The 24822-nt window shown below is 41.3% G+C and overlaps 1 protein-coding gene and 1 pseudogene across 1 annotated transcript in view; both read right to left on the reverse strand.

The window, feature by feature from the left end:
• Positions 1–10949, reverse strand: part of LOC146863925 (mitogen-activated protein kinase 11 pseudogene) — a 43638-nt pseudogene extending 32689 nt beyond the window's left edge.
• ZBTB7C (zinc finger and BTB domain containing 7C) overlaps positions 1–24822 on the reverse strand; it is a 672139-nt gene that overhangs the window by 628243 nt on the left and 19074 nt on the right. The gene's annotated exons all lie outside the window — the stretch shown is intronic.

Consider the following 24822-nt stretch of genomic DNA (forward strand, 5'->3'; position numbering starts at 1 on the left):
GGGGCTGAGGGAGGATCCCTGGGGTACTCCTCAGGTGGTTGGTGTATGGTCCGAGAGGAAAGGAGGGAGGCTGACCCACTGCGTTCTGCCAAAGAGGAAGGAGTGGATCTAGCCGAGGTCCTTGTCCCGTATCCCGGCGTCGTGGAGTCTGCGTGCCAGGGTGTGGTGGGAGACCGTGTCGAAGGCCGCTGAGAGGTCGAGGAGGATGAGGGCTACTGTTTCTCCTCTGTCCAGGAGGGAGTGGATGTCATCTGTTGCAGCGAGGAGGGCGGTTTCTGTGCTGTGGTTTTTTCGGAAGCCGGATTGGGAGTCAAGGATGTGGGGCTCTTCAATTAAGGTGGCGAGTTGGCTATTGATGGCTTTCTCGATGACTTTTGCTGGGAACGGGAGCACGGAGATGGGTCTGTAGTTTTTGAGGTCGGTGGGGTCCGCCGAGGGCTTCTTCAGGAGGGAGTTGATCTCGGCGTGTTGCTAGTCGTCGGGGAACGAGGCGTTTTCTAGGGAGCGGTTGATGGTGTGGCAGAGCATGGATGCGATGGTGTCGGCGGCTCTGTTGAAGATGTGGTAGGGGAGGGATCCGTGGGGGCCCCGGAGTGGATTGACTTTATCGTCTTCAGTGTCTCTTCAGTGGTGAGGGCTGTCCAGTTGTCAATCATTAGCTTGAGGGTGTCAGGGGTGGCTGGTGAGGGTTCAGTGTGTTGGTTGTCTTCGTTGAAGTTCTCGTAAATGTTCTTGATTTTGTGGTGGGAGAAGGTGCTGAGTTTGTTGCAGAGGTCTTGTGAGGGAGGAATGTCCGTAGACTCGCTGGTGGGTTGGGAGAAGTCCTTGATGACGCTGAAGAGTTCTTTGCTGTTGTGCGCGTGTGCCGAGATTCTGTCTTCAATCGCTTTTTTCCATTTAAGTGTTTGGTAGTCGGGGGATTCTATGAGTATGTTGTAGTGGATAGCTACTTCTGTGACTGGTAAGTGTCCTAGGGCTATTATTTTTTTATTTCAAATGCAAATTGGCTGTTTGGTGTTTGAGGTGTAGATGGTTGGTGGAGTCTTCAAATGCTGGTTGAAATTGTAATAATAGCCTAATATTGCTGTGTGGGGATACATTATTAGAATTATTTGCATCGTTACCTGTTTAAAGTCTACAATCATTTTTTAGCAGGCTGTCATTTTTATTTTAATCTGGATTAGTAGTTCATAGCATGTACCACTTTGATTGTTAGAAAGCAGTGCTTAAATTAGGAGTATATGACTGTTATGATATTCACCATGTATGGTGTGTATATGTGTGAGTAGAGGAGGGCACCATTTAAAAGTGCCATCCATCATCCATGTTTGGCTTTATGTCAGTCTAAGGAGGTTATTTTTAGTTGCATAGATTGTTATCCTCTTGTCATTAATTGTATTATCATGAAGGAGGAAGGGGTCTTTATTATGCAATTATATGTAGTGGTTAGGTGTAATGGAATTTGTATGTCTTGGTATCTTCTCCATGCAATAGGGGGTTCTGCTGTGGCCTTCCTAGTGTGTGTGATTACTCTTTTTAAATTAGGGATTGCTAGAAATTGTCTTGCAGTGTGATCAGAAACTTGGGGTAGTATATATTTTTAACTAGTTCCTGTGTCTTCCTGCAAGCTATTGCTTACCTGTCTGAACTCTCATTGAAGGTGCCTTACTTCTGTCTCTGTTGGGACTGGTTAAGTGCTTTAATGTTAACTACATGTACAATATATTTTCTAGTTGCGGTCTTCCAATAATAAGCATAAGCATAGCATTTTGTGCATTTCCAATGTAAATTATCTGTGTTTGTAATCTCCTGTATGTGTACCCCATATGTGATAATAATGGTTTGCCTTTCAGGGACGTGATTAAAGTGGCTCTTTAGCTGTCATTTTAACTGCAAATTTTAGCGGTATAATTTTATAACTCTGTATGAAAAATCTCATTTTATTCATGATTACCATTTTAACATGCTTTATTTCTTTTTATACTTACATATTTGATGTTCTTTTACATGTGCCTTTCTTTCTTCGGTTTGTCTTTAATTCAGTCAAGATATGGATCAAATGGTGCACCTGTCCTTGTTGAACATAGAATGTTTGTTTGTGTTATAATTTTAAAATACACTTTTTTTATTTTGGGTATGTTTTGGTATTAGTTTTAATTTTAGCATCTAGAGGTGGGAATTTTTTATACATTTTATCAGTAATACTTACTTTTAAAGTACCTTTGTAGAGTTTCATGTTTGGAAAGTTGGCGTTTGTGGTCATCAGGATGGCGTTTTCATTTGTAAGCTAAAATTTTGAAATATAACTGGAGAGAGTTAATTTAGTTCTTTATTTGATATTAAGAGGCAGGTAATTAGTTGTGGATGGTTTCAAGGTAGTGGATGAATATTATTTACTTTTTGAGTAGGGTCACCTCATTTATTAAAGGTAGCTCCAGGAATTTCGTTCTGGAATCCGGCAGTGTCGCTTTCTTCTTGGTGTCACATTTTTGCTGCAAAATAGAGCTACTTTTTCTGTTTTTTATAGTGTTAATTAATTAATTAAAGAGTAGTATTAGTTACTTTATTTAATGTTGATCCTTATTTGGACAACTCAAATTAAGGTTTATGTTTAAATGTTATGTTTAGGTTTGTGTTTAAAGAGAATTTTTTTAATAATGTACATCATTTAAAATAATATTTTAGTAGTTATTGTGTTCTGTATTCATGCTATTTTATCTGTTAATATTACTATATGTGTTTAATGGGTTTAACGTGCTGTATATTGGTTTTAGATATAGTAACAATGGGGTAACCCAGTATCCCTCAGAACCTGGGCAACAACGTATAATATAAACAATTGGTTCTGTCGGGTACAAATTATCTCTTTAAATTGCTAGTCCAGTCATTTGTTTACTTACATGAGAATATCAAAAAACAACACACATATAACGACCATCCAGGGTATTAAAAAGTTTTATAAATTACCTCATTTATAAATACCCACATTGATTTGCGTGGCTGTCAGAAACAAAACATACAGGGCGTTTGTAATCTGTGACAAGGTGAATATAGTGCTCAGTGACGTAGTGAGGGTGCAATATATACAGAGTGAATTTTTCTAAACTGTTATTAAAAGGCCAGGAAAAGAACAACAATGTTTGAATAGCTCTGTAGGTTGAATGAATAAGTCTTGAAACAGAGTCTTTCAACTGGTCCAGGGAATATGTCTATATTGCACCCTCACTACGTCACTGAGCACTATATTCACCTTGTCACAGATTACAAACGCCCTGTATGTTTTGTTTCTGACAGCCACGCAAATCAATGTGGGTATTTATAAATGAGGTAATTTATAAAACTTTTGAATACCCTGGATGGTCGTTATATGTGTGTTGTTTTTTGATATTCTCATGTAAGTAAACAAATGACTGGACTAGCAATTTAAAGAGATAATTTGTACCCGACAGAACCAATTACGTATATTGGTTTTACTCAGGTTGTATGATTTTTGAAGTACATTTTAATATATTATTTGTGGTTTATAAGTGAATTAATAGCTTTGAAAATATTGTGTTATTGAATTTATGTACTGGTTAATGAAATTATAAAAGATTTTTTTTTTTAACTTAATACTGTTCATTTCGATATTTTTTCTATTTTCCATATATTTATTGGAGTAAAATATTTTGTATATCTGTATTTTTGTGTTTTAATGGTGGTAAATTAAATATTTTTACAGCAATATTTTTGTTAGCAATATTTGTGTATTTCTTGTTCAGTAAATAGGACGACAATAGTTTGGTGCACGTTATTTTTTGGGCCATATTGTGGTAATTTGATATTGTGGTGATTGATATCTTGTCATATACCGTGTGCACTATTGCCTCATGGAGTAGAGACAATCACAGTGGAGTACATAGTGCACATGCCTTCAGCCGGGCCCCATATATCACAGAAAAGTACCATGTTCTATCGTCCACCCCATACAATAGCTGACAGCTTCTACAAAACTTTGGGCAGCAAAGCTGGCTTCTCTTTTTATGAGTAAAGTAAATAAAGCGTGGCTACTGACCTTCTAGATGGCTTATGGAGGCTGATCGTGGATGGTATGAGACTCTAGGTGTTGAAATTAATATCCTTAAGGACAATCTCCTAATAATGTGCAGCTTGAAAGGAGGGTCTCAAGAACAGTGTGTGACACAGCATAGGAAGGTAAGGCTTTTAGTGAAGCAGTCTTGCATTGCCCATCATCAATGTAATCTAGATGATATGGCAGACAAGTCCTACCACAACAAAGTGAAACTTTTGTCCAAGGAAGTGAGAGACCCCTCCCCTGCAGTCACTCTAAACTAGCTCTGGGGCGCAGCCCTCCTCCTGCTAGGATTGGTACCTGACTGACTGTAGAACAAAGAAGGGCCCTGCCCAGATGACAGCTAGCATGTGCCTGAGACAGAGTAGATTTTGTTGATGTTAATCAGCCTCCTAGGCACAGTCCATCCTGCCAGAGGAGCCCCACGCAAAACATCTAAAATAACTTTTGGTTGGGGGACAACTTAAGACATGGACTTTATGGGGATAGGTCATACTCTTTCTATACTGTGGTTCACAGCATCTATTCTAAAACAGACGTGCAGTAGGTACATCGGATCTTAGAGGATATTAGCTGCTGCTAGGTATGGTTGCAGGATGGTTTCTTAACAATGTTATCAAATGAGCTGGTTGTATTGGGCAGAGGAAAGTGAAAGGAAAAGACCGGTTGTCAGGACTTCAGTTTTACACGTATAATAAAAGAACATAGATCATTACATTTTGGTGTAAGTGTAATATCCACCAATAAGTCCTTTAAACCTTATACTAGGGGAATCTACTTGTCAACAGAAGTAAGAATGAAAGTCCCCAATTCATGTCTGCTATGCCATTCCTCCCATTTTTTCCTTTTTCCTGGAACGTTGTACTGTCTTACTGGTTTTGGCAATAGTGTGTTGGGCCCTTTATCCTGAGGACCCCCTCAAACTGCAGATTGCTGCTCCTTAGGGTCATTATTTTCTTCAGCCACAAGTGGGGGAAATCCTCCATTGCTATCTCCACTCTGTATTCTAAGGGTGTAGCCCCCTGGCTAGTGGCAGCTTTTTCTTGTGTTTGGGGTGCACTAAATATACCTAGGTATGTTTTCTCCTGGTCCAGAGTCTTGGAGTACAGAATCCCTTTATGTTCAATTATTTTAGTAAAATTCTACCAAAAGCAGGTGTCAGAGCAATTAGTCATCTTTGACAGTTGGCAGACTTTACTAGTGTCCCGTTTTTGTGATCTGTTGGAGTTTATTGATAATCTGATACTACAAGCATCAAATAGCGCCTGAAGAAACAACCACAAAGGCATAATCAACATTCTCAATGCAAGTGCTTTGACCACTACCATTTCTTGTACCGGAACCTTTAATCTTGTAAATGTTTCACTGAAAATGCAGAATAGAGGTGATGTGTTCGGACTTGTAATAATTGTACTGTAGTACTTCAGCACTGAAATGTACAAAAAAGAGGCATAAACACACACGGACACAGTTAACATAATAACGTATTTATGCATGTTCATCCATTGGGGCATCCTGGCACTGAATAACATATGTTTGTTACCAAACTTAAAAGTACAGCGGTGACTCCACCGCAAAGGTGGGGGAGCATCGCCCCTCTGCTTTAAAGCAGTGGAAAGGAAACAAAATGATAGTAATGGAACATTATTATCATTTTATTTTTAGTACTACAGTTGCAGCCAGGTTAGGGCGGGGTGGTAGCTGCTGCACATTAAGTGCACATTACGGTTTGGCTGGCCGTCTCAAGCCGGCAAACCGCCATGCGCACTTTGCATGTTCTCCAACAGCTGTATTGTACAGCCTGGGTGGAGAACATGCACAATCTCCCAGTCCCTCTCAGCGCGCTGAATCATGGTGCTCAGACCAATCACAACGATGCTTTTAAGGCAGCATTGTGATTGGCCAGGGGAGTCTGGGAGCCTGTGTGCTTCCTGGTTCCTGATGGAGGAGAGGCGGCGGCTGGTGACTGTGTAGAGCAGGTAAGTTTTCTTTTTCTTTCTTTTTTTCCTAACCCCTCACCTTCCCCCATCCCCGCCAGTGTTACCTACCAGCCGCCACTGTAAAAGTAATCAATTTATTGACCTCGGAAGGATAAAATGCTGAGTGAATGCTCCAAAATTCAAACCTGTGATCATGAACTCAAAAATGAAAGATCTCTGGAGCAAATGCATGAGTTCACTGAAGATTGTTCCACTAAATATCGCCCCCCCCCCCCGAATATTGTGGTACAAGAATATCAAGGAACAAATATTGGGGAACAAAATATCAAAAGGTCAGTGCATATCGGGAAAGATAGATTTACTATTCTAACTTCACTTCTGTGTACCTTGAAGATACATACCACACAGGTCCACATATGTGGACGTAGGTATAGAAAATCTAGACTTACTTACCAAGCAATATTTTAAAAAATAGTAAAAATAGTTTGTCCTCAATATTATGTCCCATCAATATTCTGGGTCCTATATTCAGGATGCACAACTTTACTAAACCACCATTCTCTCCAGTTTTGTTGAACGCTTGCAAATAAGCACTGGCAATGAAATAGTTAATGACTTAGAGGGAGAGACCAGAAGAATAGTGACACAATGAACTTCCACTTGAAGGCTGTTTGTGTATGCATACCATAGGAAACACCTGACAGAAAATGGCAGACCAAAATTGAGATACAATGTATTAGTCCTGATCTCAATTGGTGAATGGACCAATCACCATAATGGAATGTTGAATGGGCAAGAACACATTATTAAAAACATATAGAATTATAGATGTATAATCGGCTGTCAGTAACATGGTTGTTTTTCACCAAAGAGATCTAAGTGACATCAAATAGACAATGGGGCAAAGCTTGAGTTATCTATGTTGCCATTTGGAACCCTGAGGTGAAATCTGGTTATTATTGATAGGAACATAGCTATAACTATACGTTGCACGTGGCTGCCCATGATTGCCCGATGCAGCAGTAAAGGGGGGAGAAGTATTTGAAGCCACACGAAAAATAATCTTCCTGACCCTGCTTCCACCTTTGATATGCACTCTTCACATTACCCCATTAGCCGGTGCTGAGAGTAAAATCCAAAGCAAAATCAAACACACAAAGTATTGATAGAAGCTGAAGTTTTGAAGTTTATTTGCAGTAAAAGACACACAACTACTCCAAGAGACATCTCTTCTGTGAATGCCTAGAAAGAATCTCAGAACACCACATACCAGATGACATCACCAAGATTCTAGATACATAAATACCTAACATCTCCCTTCTTTTAATATAAAAATAAAGCTAATACAAACTTTGAATTAAACAACATCATAAAGAGCTATAAAATGACATGTTTTGTTTTCTTAATTAATATTCAATAAAAAATCCTGAGAAAACTTAACATGTAACATAGTCTTTAAACTTGACCGGAGCTGCTCTCACTCATCCACTTTTCAAATTTTCACTTCTGGTGTTCCAAAAGTCATCTTGCATGCAAGCTTAAAATTCAATTCAGGTTTTGCCACCATACCACGAGAACCACTGTTAGAAGAAGAAACCACTTCCTCAGGAAGAGAGATCTCCCTGCCACACTCAGTCTCATAAAAAGATAACGGAACATCAAACCAATCTAAACCATTCCTCACATCCAACTAAACATCCTTAAATGTCATAATGCAAACTTGATCCTCTTTGAGTTTCACAGTAGAACTCTTATTCCACTAATTTTTGTCCTGCAACAAAACAGAAGATTCAGAAACATTTAGAAACCTTAATAGGTTTGGTAATTTTCAACTCCCCCTTAACTGCTTATCCTCCACATTTCTGCACATCTTATTCATGTCTAAACATTCATTCAAATGACCAGTACGATCCTTCAACCAAGATGGATTAAAACCTGAAGCAGATTTCCTTCCCCTCAGAAGCATAAATGGTGTATCATCTGGAGTACTCTGTGGCATGGTATTATAACTCAACACCTCGTCTTTCAAATACTTTGCAATATCCAAGTTGCTAGAAATTGTGAACTGAATACGATCCGTTAAGAAATGATTAGTCCTTTCCACCAAACCATTCAAAGATAAACTATGTAATGGCACTTTATTGTGCTGTATGGCATATTTGTTGAGAAACTGAAAAATCTCAGATGAAATAAAATGAGTTCCTACTGTGAGTCCCATTATCTGTCTCTATTGATTTCGGTGCATCTTGAATAGGAATTATTGGTTCCAGAAAACGTTTGACATTGTGTGTATCCGCAGCTCTCACAAACACATAATACAACCACTTGTAAAAAATTATCAACCTCAACTATCAGATGCTCAGAATCACTCCTCAACAGATTATAAGGGCCAGCGAAGTCTAGACCTATTTTCTCCCTAGGTCCTTTAGGCCAAGGAATAGGAGATAAAGATGCAACAATAGCCTTCTTATGCTTATATGAAAGCAAATATTTCTTATACTTCTCAACAAGTATTTTCACCTGTGAATCAATATCAGGCCGCCATTAATGCTGTTTAGTGCTGTGCACTGTCACAGAAATACCCAAATGTCCCTCATGTGCCAAAAAGATAACCTTATCATGTAACCCAGCAGGTGGTACCTCACAATCTAGTCTTAAAACCAGGTTATTTACTGAAGAAAGTTCCAAACCCAAATGACAATAAACTCTCAAATCTACAAATAACACCTCGTCCTGTGGTCAACCTTACAAAATAAAATCCTTAACTTTGCATAATGTCACTTCATTCTTACAACACTCATTCAACTCTTTTTCATAAATGTCAAAGTCATCAGTTAAATCAATAACATTCATAATATAAGCATCATCCTCATGACTTAAACATTTTTCTTGTTTTTCTTCATTAGGCAAGCTGGAAAGAAAATCTGCCCTTATATTCTTGGCTCCAGCCACATATTTAATACCCTTGCAAACATCTTATCACAGCACCAGGACACCCCAGGGTAACCGTCGCGCTTAATACATTTATTAACATAACATAACATCTGCCTAGAAGATGCTTTGTTGGCACAACTGTTACTTAAAATGTAAATCAAAGGCTTATAATCAGTAAAAAGATCAAACCGTGTGTCCCAAATATACATTTTCAATTTTTCAGCTGCCCATGAACAAGCTATGGCTTCTCGTTCTATTGTACAATATTTGCATTCTGCATCCGTCCATATTCTGGATGCAAATGCTATGGTACTTTCTTTCCCATGAATCCTTTGACTAAGAACAGCACCTTGACCATAAGAACTTGCATCAACTGTAATTGTACTCTTATGACTATGCATAAAAGGTTATATGGCTGGAGCATTAATGACGACAATCTTTAAACCATTGAAAGACTTTTGATCTTCTTTCGTCCAATTAAACTAACATCTTTCATCAGAAGACTCATAAAAAGACTGTGCCACAAATGCTTATCCCTGGATAAACCTAGAATAATACTCGCTAAGTCCTAAAAATGGTCTTAGTGTTTCCTTATCCTTGGGAATCAGTGCTTTCGTAATGGCTTTCACCAATAACATTTTGAGTTTTATGCCTTCCCAAGTAATACTATGACCAAGATAATCCACTTATTGTGTCAAAATTTGACATTTCTCTTTGCTCATGGTCATTCCACACTTCATAAGTGTACTTAAAACCTCTTCCAATCTCTTCTTATGTAAATGAACACTTTCTGCATAAATCAAAAAATCATCTTGGAAAGCTTGAATACCAGATTGATTGCTGCCACAAGAACTGACAGGGATTTGCTAATAATCAAAGACTCCAATTCTGGTGAATTCATAATTGACCTCTTCATGATGACCTTGAATATCAGAAATGTCCAGAAGACGTCATTTAATGAGGGCCAAGAATTGAAATAGGCGAGAGTCTGAGACAACCCGTTATTGAACTTGCCCATTAGGGACACCGTGGAGTTGTTGCTATAAACCGTGCACTACGGGACCGAGTTTTGTTCTCTCGCCTTGATGAAAGAGTTGAAAAAGAGTTAAGGGCATGTCATTTGTGCAACTACATTTGATCCAAAGCAACCTGCATCTGTTAAAGATGTCTGATCTTGGGGTATGGCTAGGCGCCCAAGGAAGATGGCGGCATCGGCGTAGGAGCTCCGTTCGTGCCAGAGCTCACCGGCGGTTCGCGCTTCCTACGCGAACAATGTGCTGAGCCCGCTTCTGGCATTGCGGCGGACCTGCCTTCAACCCTGCTGCCCTTCTTACACCCGGTCACGGCTCTGCACTGGCCGCGGCCGCCATTTTGTTGATTTTCCCGATGACTGCTTGACAGCCCCTCAGCAACGCGTTTCATCGCGTAATGGATTCTTGGCTCCCTCGTGGATCTTGCAATGTATCCAGCTTCCACAGATATTATAATCCTGCGTCTCTAGGTGACTTTTCATCAATTATTATGGCTTTCTCACGGACTTAAATGATATGTTTTGCTCTTTTCACTTTTGGCAGCCATTTTAGGTCCTCAACCTGCATTTCCTGGTTCTGTGACGCTCTTGTCTCTTGCTGTTTTTTTTTTCCTTTCCTTTACCCTGGCCTAGCATTTCTTCTCGCCAACTCCTTCCATTTACTCATTTTTTGCTCTCCACATTTTTAGGATCCCATAAAGTACTTGTTCTGTTTTTAGTCGGGCAGAGTGTTCTTTGTGAACCTGCGCTCCTTAGATACATTGATGGCTGACTGTTCCAGCAAGTTCCAAAAACGCAATTATATCAAAAACTCCAAGCTTTTCACGGAGCTGGCTCATTTAGAAGCCTCTCAGTCTCTCCCTACCAGTGAGACGACGTCGAACATGGAAGCCTCTTCACAGTCTTCAGTAAAAATGACGCCTATGAGGTTAAAAAAAGATCCACCTTCGCCTCCTAAATCCTCTTCGACCATTTCGATGGAATTACTCCTTGAAGAGATACGGGCCCTGCGTCCTTTCATGGAAGAAACCAACGCTAAGCTGCAGGTCCTAACTGATAATTGGGCTTCGATGGATGAGAGAATGACGTTGGTGGAGCGTGATGTCTCCTCGCTTCAGGACTCTGCTGCCAAGGTCACCCACATGCATACGCAGATTTCCTCTCTCCAGAAGCAAGTGGAGGACTTGGAAAACCGAAACAGACGCAACAACCTTCGCCTTTACGGCCTGATGGAGGGCTGCGAGGGGAGTGATCCCATCAATTTTTTCAAATCCTTTCTTCCTAAACTTTTACACTTGCCTGAGGATCCCCTGCTCAATATCCAGCGTGCCCACAGGCTTGGTCGAGCTTCCTCCTCTTCATCCACATCAGTGAAGCCCAGGGGTGTAATACTGTATTTTCTGGAATACACAGATCTGCTGAGGGTTCTCTCAGCAGCCAGAGCCTCTCCTCGCCTCACATGGTCTGGTTCCACTTTGTTCTTTGCGCAGGATTACGCCAGAGCCACTGCAAATCGTCGTAAGGCCTTCTTGGACATGAGACCTGACCTCCGCTCCATTGGTGCCAGATATGGTCTCTACCACCCCTGCTTATTCAAAGTCACCTACAATAATAAGACTACGACATATGAGGAGCCTACGCGACTTCGGAGTTTCCTGAACTCTTGCGGCCAGGCTGACATGGAGCTCTCTGGGCCTTCCTCTTCTATTCCACCGTGACTTTTTCTGCTGTTGTGCTATGATGTTTCAATTTTTTATGTCTGCTGATTTCTCTAATTCAACTGTTCTCAGATTTGCATATTCTCTTGATGAGTTTATGCTTTCCATTGTAGTATTGGTTACTGTTGTTGTGGTTCTTTGGTTCACCCCATTCATTGCTTGTCTTGTACCCCTGTCATTTGCCATCGCCTAACCTTGTTACCTTTTTTCCTTCCTTCACAGATTAATGTTCCGCGTTCCGTCCTGTTCCTCTGGTTGAACGTCTCACTCACCCCGAGTGTCCTGCCTTCTCCAGTTTGCCCTACCTCCCTCCCCCCGTCTCCACGTATGTCCCTGCTTGTCCTTGTTCCTGATCGTATCTTCCCTAAATTGCCCTTCGTAAGTATTTCTCATCCCTTTTTGGACATGTTTGTTTTCGTTTTGTTTCGCCTCATTTTGATCTTTCCCTTCATGTTTTCAAGTTTATTGGTGTCAATACCTCTTTTGCGACCTTTTTCTTCTTTTCTCTTTCGCTTCTCTTTTCTCCTCATCGTTTATTGGCTCCCCTGGTCATACTTCCCTCTTCTTATATATTCCATTCCCCTGTTACTTCACTTCTCCTTTGGCTCATACTTACACTCTTCTCCTTTTGACCTCCTTTTCTCTTGTCCTACTTGTTCATTGGTATCTTTGCGTATGCTCTTTTTTCTCTTTTACTGGACCTTACTTCTCAGTATTTCTGGACTTCATTTTATCTTTTCACCGATCTCAGTAACGTCTTTGCTTCTTTTTATCTTTACGATATCTCTTAGTCTTCTCTTGCTCCTCTTTTTCTTGCTCATTTCATTTCTTCTCTACACTTATTTCTTCTCTTCTTTCCCCTATGTTCTTATTTCTTGCGAGGCTTTATTTCGATGTCTTAATTTTTCTTTGCTTTACTCTTTTAATAATCCTTAATGTCAATACGTATTGTCTCTTGGAACGTTAAAGGTCTTCATTCTCCTATTAAGAGGCAAAAAATTCTCTCTCATCTAGCCAAGTTGAATGTAGATATTGCCTTTTTACAAGAAACCCATTTGTCTGATACTGAAGCTGCTAAGCTCAAGAGGGGTTGGGTAGGCGATGTATTTTCTACTCCTGGTGATGGTAAGAGAAATGGTGTGGCTGTGTTAATCCGTAAATCTCTCTCTCATTCGCTTTTGACCTCTGAGTCAGACCCTGAAGGTAGATGGTTGTATGTCAAACTTTCCTCGAAGGGTATTCCCATCTCCCTTTTCAATATTTACGCACCGACTGGTGGTGACCCTGCTTTTGGCGCACAATGGCCCCCCGTATCTCTGAATACGTTGATGACAATTTTATTATGGCAGGAGATTGCAATCTACCCCTTGATCCCTTTTTAGATAGGCACTCCAAAGCATCTTATATCCCTAATAAGTCTCATAAACTGTTTGTTCAGGCAATATCCCAGCACAAACTCATTGATGCCTGCCGTTTATGTAACCCTACTACGAAAGAGTTTACCTTTTACTCCCCGTCCCACCAATCACATTCCCGTATTGATTACATCTTTCTTTCCCATCATATCTCTCAGTCCCTCACTCATGCCGATATTGGCCCCATCTTGTTTTCTGATCACGCCCCTGTACTGGTTAACATCGATGTCTTACCCAAGTCCAATGAGCCAAAACATTGGCGCTTTAATAATACTCTACTTCTTGATCCCAAATTCACCACCTCCTTTGTTGAATTCACTACAGAATTTTTTGCCATTAATGACACACCGACTCTGCCCAAGCATGCTATTTGGGACGCTTATAAGGCTTTAGCCAGGGGTTTCATCATTGATCATGTGGCTAGAAAACGTAAGACTGCCCGCAAACGTGCTAATGATGTTCTCCTCACGATTAAAAAACTGGAACATTCTTTCTACACTTCCCACTCGCAGGAAAGTTTGACTACTCTTATTGAAGCTAAGATGCAATTTAATAAACAATCCACTGATGATGCTTTGTTATATTTGCTGAAATCTAGTTCAAAATTCTATGGGGGAAAGAACAAGGCGGGGAAGGTTTTAGCCAACTATTTAAAAGTCAAGCAACTTAAATTGAACATTGAGTCCATCTATGATGTTAATTCTGTTTTAAGGCACACTGATGTTGATATTTTAGAGGAATTTTCCAATTTTTACTCCACACTTTACTCTTCAGAAACTCGCCCCACTCCCCATTCACTTGCTACCTTTTTCTCCACCATTCAGGCACCTCCCAATTTTCCTGTTGACTTATCCATTCTTGACCTGCCCATCTCTAGTTCCGAACTGCACACTGCACTTCAGTCACTCAAGAAAGATAAAGCCCCGGGTCCGGATGGATTTACAGTTGAATTTTACTTGCACTTTTCTAAATTACTACTACCCAGACTACATTCTCTTATTGACTCTTTTATTCTTAGCGGTACTTCCTCAGGTACTTTCTCAGATGCCCATATATGTATTATACCCAAAGAAGGAAAAGACACCCAGCATTGCAAGAATTATAGACCAATCTCCTTGGTTAACATTGATTATAAGATATATGCTAAATCCCTTGCCTTAAGACTAGACCCCTTTCTTCCTGAACTGTTGTGCCCGGAACAATCTGGATTCGTCAAGGGTCGTTTCATCACGGATAACACTAGACTTTTGTTTAATGTCTTGTCCAAATCCTCACGGTTCCAGGGTTCACTAGCGGCAATCGCTTTGGACGCAGAAAAAGCGTTTGATAGAGTAGAGTGGACTTTCCTTTTTTCCGCCCTTAGATGGTTTGGGTTTGGTCCTAATTTTATTTCCTTTGTCTCTTTCCTATATTCCAGTCCCAGAGCGGCGGTTTGTGCTAATGGTCTAGTCTCTTCTTTCTTCAACTTAGGTAGAGGGGTCCGTCAGGGCTGCCCCCTTTCCCCCTTCCTTTTTAATTCGGCTTTAGAGCCCTTTCTCTCAAAACTCCACCAAAATCCCAATTTGCATGGCTTCCAAATCTCCCAAACAAACATCAAACTTGCTGCATATGCAGATGATATCCTACTTTTTATGTCCAATCCTACCATCTCTATTCCCGCATTTTTAACTGAAGTTCATGAATATTCCCAAATTTCTGGCTATAAGTTGAATAACGACAAATGTGAAATTCTACCCCTTACTAAATTTACTTTCAAACTTGATTTTGCTGCGTCCAATTTCACCTGGAGTCCCTCACACATCAAATATCTTGGTTTATATATTACCCCTTCTCTTTCCGATACTGTCTCGCTGTGCCTTAATAAATGTACCCAGAAATTGTCCGACCTCACCTCTAGGTGGCACCCGCTTTACCTTTCCTGGTGGGGTCGCCTCGACACGATTAAAATGATGCTATCCCCAATAGTACTTTACACTATCTCCAATATTCCAATTCCTATTCCAGCTAAATTTTTTAGGAAAATCAATACTATTCTCTCTTCTTTCCTCTGGTCCGACAAAAAAGCGCGTATGTCCTTGTTCAGACTACGACTTCCCAAATCAGAGGGTGGGGTCAACTTCCCGGACTTCCCCACTTATCACAAAGCATTCCTATTGCGACAAGCCTCCCTTTGGTTGCGGGATCCTGCTGAATCTTCCCCCTTATGGCTTGATATTGAGCGTCTTTCTTTATCCCCCTTTACTTTCGCTGAGTATCTCTCATTTTCTCGTAAGCCCCAGTTTCTTTCCACCCCTATTCATAAGTTCACCGCCAAACTTCTTCTTTCCACTCCCCCAAATCCTCCTTCCTCTGTAGCCAAATTCTCAAAACCACCATTTGGCATAATAACAGTATCCTCGTTAATCACAAACCCCTTTATTGGAAATCTTGGAAACAAAAGGGTTTGATCTGGGTATCCCACCTTTTCTCTGGCTCTGATTTTTTACCTTTTTCCGTTCTTAGTCAAAATTTTAATCTTCCTCATTCCTTTGCCCGTAGGTATTGCACGCTTAAGAATGCAGTTATGTCCACCTTTGCCCAATTCTCTACATCTCCCACCCAATCTGATTCTCCTAATCCTACTCTCCACCTTCATTCCTTGTTGCGTACTCATCCCACAGCCTCCTCAATTTACAACTCACTCCACAAGACTCTCACACCTAGGCCAAAATCCACGGTAGAGGAACAATGGGAATCAGATTTTGACATTTCTTGGCCCACCTCTCTTTGGGATAAACTGTGGACCAAACTCTGCAAATCGTCCAGGGCTGCTTCCCTCACACAAACCCTCTTTTTTATCTATAACAGACTTCTCTTTTCACCTCACATGCTGAGTAAGAGATTCCCTTCACTCTCTGACCTTTGTTGGTCCTGCTCGACACCTAAGGCTACTCTTTTTCATATGCTTTTTTCTTGTACTGCTACGCACAATTTTTGGAAACAAGTTTGGGCTCAAATTAATGTCATATTTCACACTGCACTTCCCTTCTCCCTCGTTAATATTTTCTTAGGGAGTCTTTCTCCCTGCTGGGCAGATACTGATTTTAATGTGCAAATTGTTGACTTGTTGCTAGCTGTTGCATTCCAACAAATTACTGTTAATTGGAAAAATTCTGCTAACATTTCCTTTAGAGCATGGTGGTACAACGTATGTCATAACCACAGGCTAGATACAGTTTTTGTTTACCCCCTCAGTTTAGTCAAAAAACGACATGATCTTTGGCTTCCTGTGACCTTGTACCTTGATATTTGTGCTAAGCGCTCATCTCATTTACCTCCTTTCCAGCAGGAGGTCTCTAAGCCACCTTGATTGACTTTTTTTGCTCCTTTGCATTTTTTATAATCCATTTTACTATATGTTATTTCTAGTACTGTTTCTGTTATATAGCCTCAATCATTTGTTATCTCTTAATCTTATGTTCATTTTCATAGTCATGTTGTTTATTCCTCCTCTTATACTACTGTTATGTTTTAGGTTTTCTTATGTATCGACACCTTTATTTATCTAATAAAAATCTTTTGAACTTAAAAAAAAAAATGTCTGATCTTCCAAAGCATACATGGGAGAGGATTGGAATTAATTTCTTTGGAACCCTTGACAATGGACATCATCTACTAGTATTTATTGATAAATATTCCCATTTTTTCCTCGTGGAAGATTTGTTGTCAACTACCCATGACAGAGTCATTCAGCGATAGGAAAGTATTTCTGCAAGATGGGGTGTTCCTTAGATTTTGAAATCTGACAATGGCCCGTCTTTCAATAGTCAAGAATTCAAATATTTTCTCAATCATCTATACGTCCAGCATCAGAAAAGCACACCTTTCTGGCCACAGGCGAAAGGTTTTGTTGAGAGATTTATGAGCACCCTTGAGAAGGCTGTTCAATGCCTGCAGTGTACAATCTTGATCTCAAACTAGTTTTTCAGTCTACGCTTTATGCCCACAGGTCAACTCCCACATTCTACCATTGGTAAAAGCCCTGCCACTGTCATGTAGTTCCCAGTAATCCGTAGGACTCGTGCGTTTGTCGGACAATATAAACTTTGGACAAGGTGCCTAGATTCCGGGCACCCCTGCAGGATATGTTGGCTTATAGACCAGCTAGCTTACAGTGCCACCATAAGTCCCCCTACCCTTACCAGGGAGTCAATAGTTTCTGGTAACCACTGAACATGACAATCCTGGCCCTTCAGAAATCATGGAGACAGATCAGAACCTTTCGCTCAGTCACTCGTTTTTACTTGTGCTCAGAGAAATATACAGAATACACAGTGAGACGTTTTCAATATATTTATTGAACTAATGTTTTTCTGTTATAGAATACATGTCCTACCATAATCAGTAGACAGAAGCAGATGAAAGTGACTACAAGCACAAAGAGCGCAAACAGTAGATACAGTTCTACTGTAGTGCTAAAACAGTGCATATAAGAAAGCATATAAACAAGGAAGTAATCTGGGGCACTCCTACTATGCAAAACCCTACTTTAGTGTACCTAGAGGGTGTGTGGGTGAAAAGCCAAGAATCCCGCCAAGGGACGATCCAACACCATTGCCAGGCGGGAGAGAATGTAGGATCTCGTCTTGGTCACAAACTGGACACCCCCTTACGGAGATGTCAGACCGCTGCGTGGTGAAGTCTCAGCATGCAGGGACCCTGAGTGTCGGCTGAAGGGCCTCTTCTGCTAATCTATTGGGATGCTCAATATTTATAATAGAAAGCAGCCTTGCAATGCACGTATAGATTAGCGATGTTATGGATATATAGATAGCTCCGTCGCACCGTGGCTGAAGACAGAACGACATTTGTACATAGTGGGTAAAGAGGCCTTGTACATGATGTTTGAGGCATTATAATAATGTTCTGCGAAGCTAGATGTTTAAACAATGTAGTTTCAAAGAAATCTATTCAACATTGTCATGCACACAAATGTGTGCAAAAGATCACAGCCAAAATGTTATCGTGAAAAAAGGACAATGTAGGAAATAAGCGGCTTCGTTGAATTGGCCTAACCCGGTAACATAACACCCACTCCTTAAACCAAGGGTCGATATATAAAAGCTATCTAAAAGCCAGCAGGCCTTAATGAAACTGAACTAAAAAGGACTAAATTCCCTTTTAAAATCAACTAAAAGCAAGCTTTCCTTTAAAATACTTACAAAACCTTAAAAGTCATCATACTATTTGAAATCCCAAGCACTCAGAAAGCCAGGGTGCCTACAAAAATAGATTAAAAGCTGTTTTGATTCAATTTGTTTTGAAAATAGACCAAATTATTTCTACCACACAGAAAGGCCATTGTTTATGTGATCCGAGTGATAGAGCAACACAACTACAGACAATGGTCCCCGAGGCGCACCTCAAAGCAGGTTTATAGAACAAATGTGATTCCATCCAGTTCCCACAGCAGCTGCTGTGGGAGGGACTGCATCCTGTAAGCTGGTGTCCGTCTCACTAGGAGCCAAAGCATCCTAGGGTGGCTCGAAGAATGCATTAATCAGCAATAGAATACACTGGGGACAACAATACCCATGGGCCTTTAAGGGGTCCTTCAGTACTTCAAAGGCCAGTGGCGCAACCAATGGTGATCCTGGGCATAGATCCAGTATGCATTCGTGGCTGCAAAGCAGGCAGAGGAATGCAGGTTGTACCCATGAAGCTAAACAGGCCTGAAGGACAAGAACCAGTGCTTATTTAGTTCTAGAATCCGAGGTATGCCAAAGCAGTGTACCAAACACTCATGACACTGCAGCACAAGCAGTGCTGTCACCATTTCGGTTGAAGAGTCTATTGTGGAGGAGAAAAATTAAAACCAGGATGCTCTCCACAAGTAGCAGGAGAAGTCGGGCCTCCGAAAAAGGCTTCCCAACACGGAGTGCATAAAAGATGGTATAACTCTGAAAATTATCTGAAGGGTGCTAAGTAGTCCAGAGTCAATACATTAAAAAAAACACCTTATTCCCTTTGTATCAGTCATATTAAAGATACGGTGCAGTGGGAAACTAGTGTGGAGTAGTGTCTGTATCTCAGACAGTATCTTGCAACCTGCAACTCAAATGTCTCTCTGGCCAAAGCCTTTTGAAAAAGCATGGCTTTCAGCTTGCTGAGAGAATAGAATCGTATGTTGGAAACAATCGAAGGCCATAGCTTTTCCTCCCTAACTGTGCGGGCAGGTGGAAACAGTACTTGTGTGTAACAAGTGAGTATGGAATTAACCGTCATCAGATATGGTTCCATTACCCAGTAACCTTGATCATTCAGCATCAAAAACTCCCATACAAGAGCAGCTTGAAGACCGAATGTATCATGGCAGCTGGGGAACCGGTTAGATAACAAGACAAGTTCGCAACTGAAGCATTGCATGCTCCACGAAGAGAAATGTCTTTGCATATGAAGGACCCACTTAAAGCATCCTCACAGTCAGAACCACTAAGGAAACCTTCTATGTCCCCATTCCTGAATCTCTAAACTTGAATGGTGATTCCCAGTACCCATGCACATAACCTTCCCATAGCACTTCGTATCTGCCTACCTGCTGGTATTGGAGACAATATTGGAATTGGAAAGTCGTGACCGGCAGGCTGATATAACCATGGATTATCCAACCTGTGGATGGTGTCTCAGCCACCGTGAAAAGAAATTGGTCTGATTTTTCAATGTGCAACATGGTATATTTCATCTCTGCATGCCATTACTATCTGTCATTCTGTCAGATTATATGCAGAAAATAGATTCATACTATTGATGTAACACCATGGCACTTGGTCAGAACGTAGTGTTTTAAACGTCCAGCTAAGTATTAAAATGAACCGTAGTGGTGATTGTCCATGTTGTAAAATAGACGTCTTGCTGCATTATGTCAATCGCAGAAGACACTATGTTCCCCAGTGAATACATTCTGGATGATAATGTGGTCATTCTGTTGTCAATCACAGCCAAAGCCTTTTCTAAATTAATCCTGTCGATCTCATGCAATCTCTCAGAGCAGCGTCTTGTTGAGAAATGTTCCACAGCTCGTTGTATATTCCGTACAAGAAGCGCTTTTCACGTCGGTTCTGGTGATTTAGTAAAAAATCCCTGAGATCCATGTTATCAGAAAGAAGGGACAAGTGTTGCTTCACCTGAGAAAGTGTTGAGGTTATTAGCTAATCGAGGCACAACTTCCCAACACTATATGACGTCACCACCCCCGACTGTTCTGTTTGTATGTACCGGTGATCTGGCCTATTTACACTAAACCCTTCGGTGTTGCCCAGGAATCTAGATGGACAACCATTGGTGTCCACAGGCCAAAGCAACCATCCCTTCCAGTTGGGGTCTGATGAATTAAAGAAACCATTATGTATCATGGTATTTAGTGTATCCTCACTAAAGTGTGTTAGATCCTGCTAGTTCTCAAAGCGTGACAGTGCAGGAATATAAGATGTGATCAAACCCTTCATTTTTTCTTTTCCTAGACAGGAAGTTTGTTGTACTGTTTTATTCAGGAAAATCTTTTGATGTTGTATAAGGCATGCTCTAAATAAGGGCTCAGTTTGCTGAACCTGCCAATCTTTTGTCCCCAGATAGATTTTGTGTCTATGGTATCTTTCCAAGGGTCAAAACCCTGTCCAAACAGTTGGGAAATAAAGGAAGCAGAATATATCAGCTTGGTGTTTGTTAGCATATTTTTTTTTGCCGTTGTAGGTGCAAGCCTATTATAGTACGAGGCTGGGTCTGATGTGTCAAACCCAGAAAAATAAGCAAACTGCTGTACAAACATTTTTGAACTTTTGGCAGTGTGGGGCAATGTTCCCATTGAGTGTAATTGTAAGCAGCACGTGGGATACTTGTTTTGTGTAAGAAATGGTGACCATAATGTTGATAACAAAACATGTCTCCAAAATTATATGTGCCATCGTACAATTCATCATTAGAAAATGCAGCTGATGGCTCTAGATCTGCAAGCAAATTATGCACAGTTTCAATTTCCTAATCATCAGAGAAAGTATTGAAGGTGATGATATAATTTAAAGAAATTTTAAACAAATATGGAATCTGTAAAAGTTCAGTAGGACCATACACATCATTATTATTATTATTAGTCAGATTTGTATTGCGCATGGCTGCCCCAGTGACGGGGCGTTCCAGCGTGGCCCAAACCTAAGACATACGCCAAGGAGAAAGAAATAAGATGTTAAACAAGAAGGCCGGGAAAGAGCCAGGTTTTTATGGCTTTACGGAAGGCCAGATGATTCTGGATTACTCTGATGGGGACAGGCAACGAATTCCAGAGTTTTGCCGCCAGACTACGAAAGGAGCAATCACCTGCTCTGGCTTTCAAAACACGGGGAATACAGACCAGCACACGGTCAGCCGATCTCAATTGGCACCGAGGTACATAAAACTTGAGCAAGTTGGACAGCCCCGAGGGGGCCTGACGGGTCAAGATCTATTGCGACACACACAGCGCCTTAAACTGAATGCGTTTTTCGACGGGCAGCCAGTGCAGCTTAAGGAGTATGTGAGCAACTGAACAGGACTTTGGAAGTGCTACTAACAAACGCGCTGCAGCATTCTGAACCCTATGCAGGCGCTTGATGCTGGCCTTATTTGCGCCCAAATAAAGGGCATTCCCATAGTCCAATCTGGACAGAATCGAAGCCTGGATGATGGTTTGTCGCACCTTGGGAGGGAAGAAGCCTAGCAATGGTTTTAAACCATACAAGAGCCCAAAACACACCCCTGTCACAGCTTTGGATTGAGAGTCGAAAGTCAGACCCTGATCGAGCCACACCCCCATCATACGATATCATGTACTAAACTATTCCTTCTGGAACCGGAACTGCTGTAATGTTCACCAGGGACAGGTCCCATAGTTCATGGTGTGATGATGCATGTGGCTTCAGAACCAAGTTCACAAGTTGTACTACAGAGTGTCCTGGGAGATAGTGTCCATTCAGGAGTCGGACAAAGACAGTTACCAAACCAATCCAAAGGACCTGGAAAAGTAATCCAATTGGAATCTAGAGATGTATCCATGGAGCAACAAAGTATGTCTTTTTCAGCCAAAGATAGAGGGCATACACTCGTAGTTTGAAAGGGAGAGGCGGTGGTGGCAGTTCAGGTTCACTCGAATCCGATGAGAAGTCATCATAATGCATGAAGTAGCCAGACGCCGTCCGGTCTATTTTTTGCAGCTCAGCAGGTTTATAGAACTGGGAGATTTCTCGTTATTAAAGCTTCTATCTGAACTTCCTGAACGGTATCAAGAGTAGTGTGGCAGCCACCCAGGAGCCCACATGGCCTATTGTTGACAATCGGCCAAATAGTGCGGTTTTATCAAATGATTCAAGACAAACCTTTTGTCTTTTCAACCGGCAAGAGGCAGAAGTACAGTTCTAGTACCTTCGACAGTCAGCACTGGTGCAGGAGCTCTGTAAGATAGCCCAAATTCTTTTTTGTCCACAGTTTTCTCTCTGACCAGCTCCCCAATTTTCGGGACCCAGGAAGTTCTTGCCGGTATTACCTTCCCTTCTCCAGTGGCAGTGAGTTTTACTTGGACGTTGCTTTGTGCACCCCGGAATTCATTGAGTTCCTGTAAAACAGCCAAACATTCATTGATGACAAATGGTGTTTCCACCACCACTGCGCTGACATTATCGAGGTCATGTACCCACATTCTCACACTAATCAGGAGTTCGTAAGGAGTACGACCTCCTAGGGATTCTCTTGGCATGTTACTGAGTGCCCTCTGGACCTTGTATAGGTGATTGACCCAACTGCCACCCGAGCCTAATACCCTTGCTGTTAAGGAATGCTTTAAGTCAAGCTTTTTTTCTCTCAACGATTCCATTTCTATCGGGATGGTAGGGGGAGGAGTACTGCAAGGCCACACCCAAACTTTCCATTGCTTCTTTGTAAGCCCTGGAGCTAAATGGTGGGCCCTGGTTGGAATGTAGTGTGCCAGTTGCATATATCCGGATGAAGACTCGCAAATCCTTTATAACAGTTTGAGTGTCAGCCGAGCGCTGTGGCCAAACCCACAGGAATCTGGAGCATTAATCCACTGCCACCAAGATGTACGTGTAAGCGCCGTCTGAATGTAAGGGGCTGCAGTGATCCAAATAAACACCCGCTAGATGGTTGTCTGAGATCACTAGAGATGTCTGATGTGGACGTGATACGGTTGAGCCTTTCTATTGTTTACAGATGTCACATTTAAGGGTAAAGTCCTTAGTCTGCTTAGTTAAATAGGCCACCAATAGAGCTGCTTCAGTAACAAGACTGTAGCAGTAACCCCTGCATGTGCTGAACCCAGACCCTAGTGTGCAGCTAGTATTAAACCCAATCTGCGATCAGTGTTTGGTATTACTCTATCCCCCACTCTTAGAATCTGAGCATACAGAATGTTTTGTGCATCTAACTTGTAGGGGTTCTTAAAGCCTTTACGCAGGTGGGTGTCATTGCGGCCAGCATTGACAGCCATCATAATGTCTCTGTCTAATCTTGTACTTGAACAAGTGATTGCAGCAACGACAGAAGTGCAGACTGTTGCCTTTGCAGACTCATCTGCCGTGGAATTCCCTTCAATGTGAACACCAACACACTGATAACTTTATGTATGGATAACATGAGTCCGTGGAAAGCATTCTTTCAGCTTTGCCACCTGTTCCAAAAGCAGCTTGTGCTTGATTGTGCAACCTTTGGAATCTCACAATCCTTTCTCGCCCCAATAGTGAAGATATTAATTATAGGACTCAACCCAGTAGTATGAATCAGTCACTATAAGTGCGAGGAATTCAGAATCCGTACTTTGTACTGCCAGTATCAGGGCTTTTAGTTCTGCTAGCTGGACTGTACAGTGGATTGAATGTGTGTTCTTTCAGGACAGAACTTTCCATTATGCATGCACCCCTTTACGATTGCGCATGCTGTGGAATATTGGTGTTCTGTCCCTACAGTAGGTTTAGCAGATCCATTAGTATAAATGATGTATTCATATCAATCTAGAGGCATTATTTCATTTGGCAGAGGATAGTTTTGTTTGTACTACAGGAATGCTTGTGTTCGTAGAATAGAATCAAATCTGTAGACTACATCTGTTGCAGTGAGAGAGTTAGCCTGTTGAATCCATCTTGGATGTAATGCTTTTGCATTTGGAAAACTTGCTTTAGTAATGGCCTCTAGGGTAGCAACAATGATTCGCTTACCCTCAGCCAGTGCTCTCTCTCTCTCATTACAGCTTTACCGCTGTGAGTATTTTCGCAGTGGGTGCAAAACGCATTTCAGCATTTGTGCAAAAATGTGGCTTGTATGCAGTAGATAGCATATCACCCTCATTGAAAGTGGTATAGGTGTACCTGGTTGGTCCAGTGACTATGCGGATCTCCAGAGTAGTTGTGTTTACACGTGTGTGCAAATGTTTGGAAGCTATCATATCCGCTTGTTTGTGTGTTCCTGTGTCCAATGGTTGATTGAAAAATATGGTCTGATCAAGTCGTAGTTTTACTCATTCTGCGTAATCCAAAATGTATGTCCTGCCAAAATTTAAAAATCCTAAAATGGAATGTATTCTTTTTAGAGTTGTTGGAGGTTAGAGCAATGCACATCTTTCTAAACAATGTGCTGCCAGGCTTTTGCCTTCACTTGACAACTTATATCCTAGAAACAGGACATTTAAATAGACAAT

This window comes from Triturus cristatus, chromosome 2_1 (genome assembly GCF_964204655.1).
Source record: "Triturus cristatus chromosome 2_1, aTriCri1.1, whole genome shotgun sequence".
NCBI lineage: Eukaryota > Metazoa > Chordata > Amphibia > Caudata > Salamandridae > Triturus > Triturus cristatus.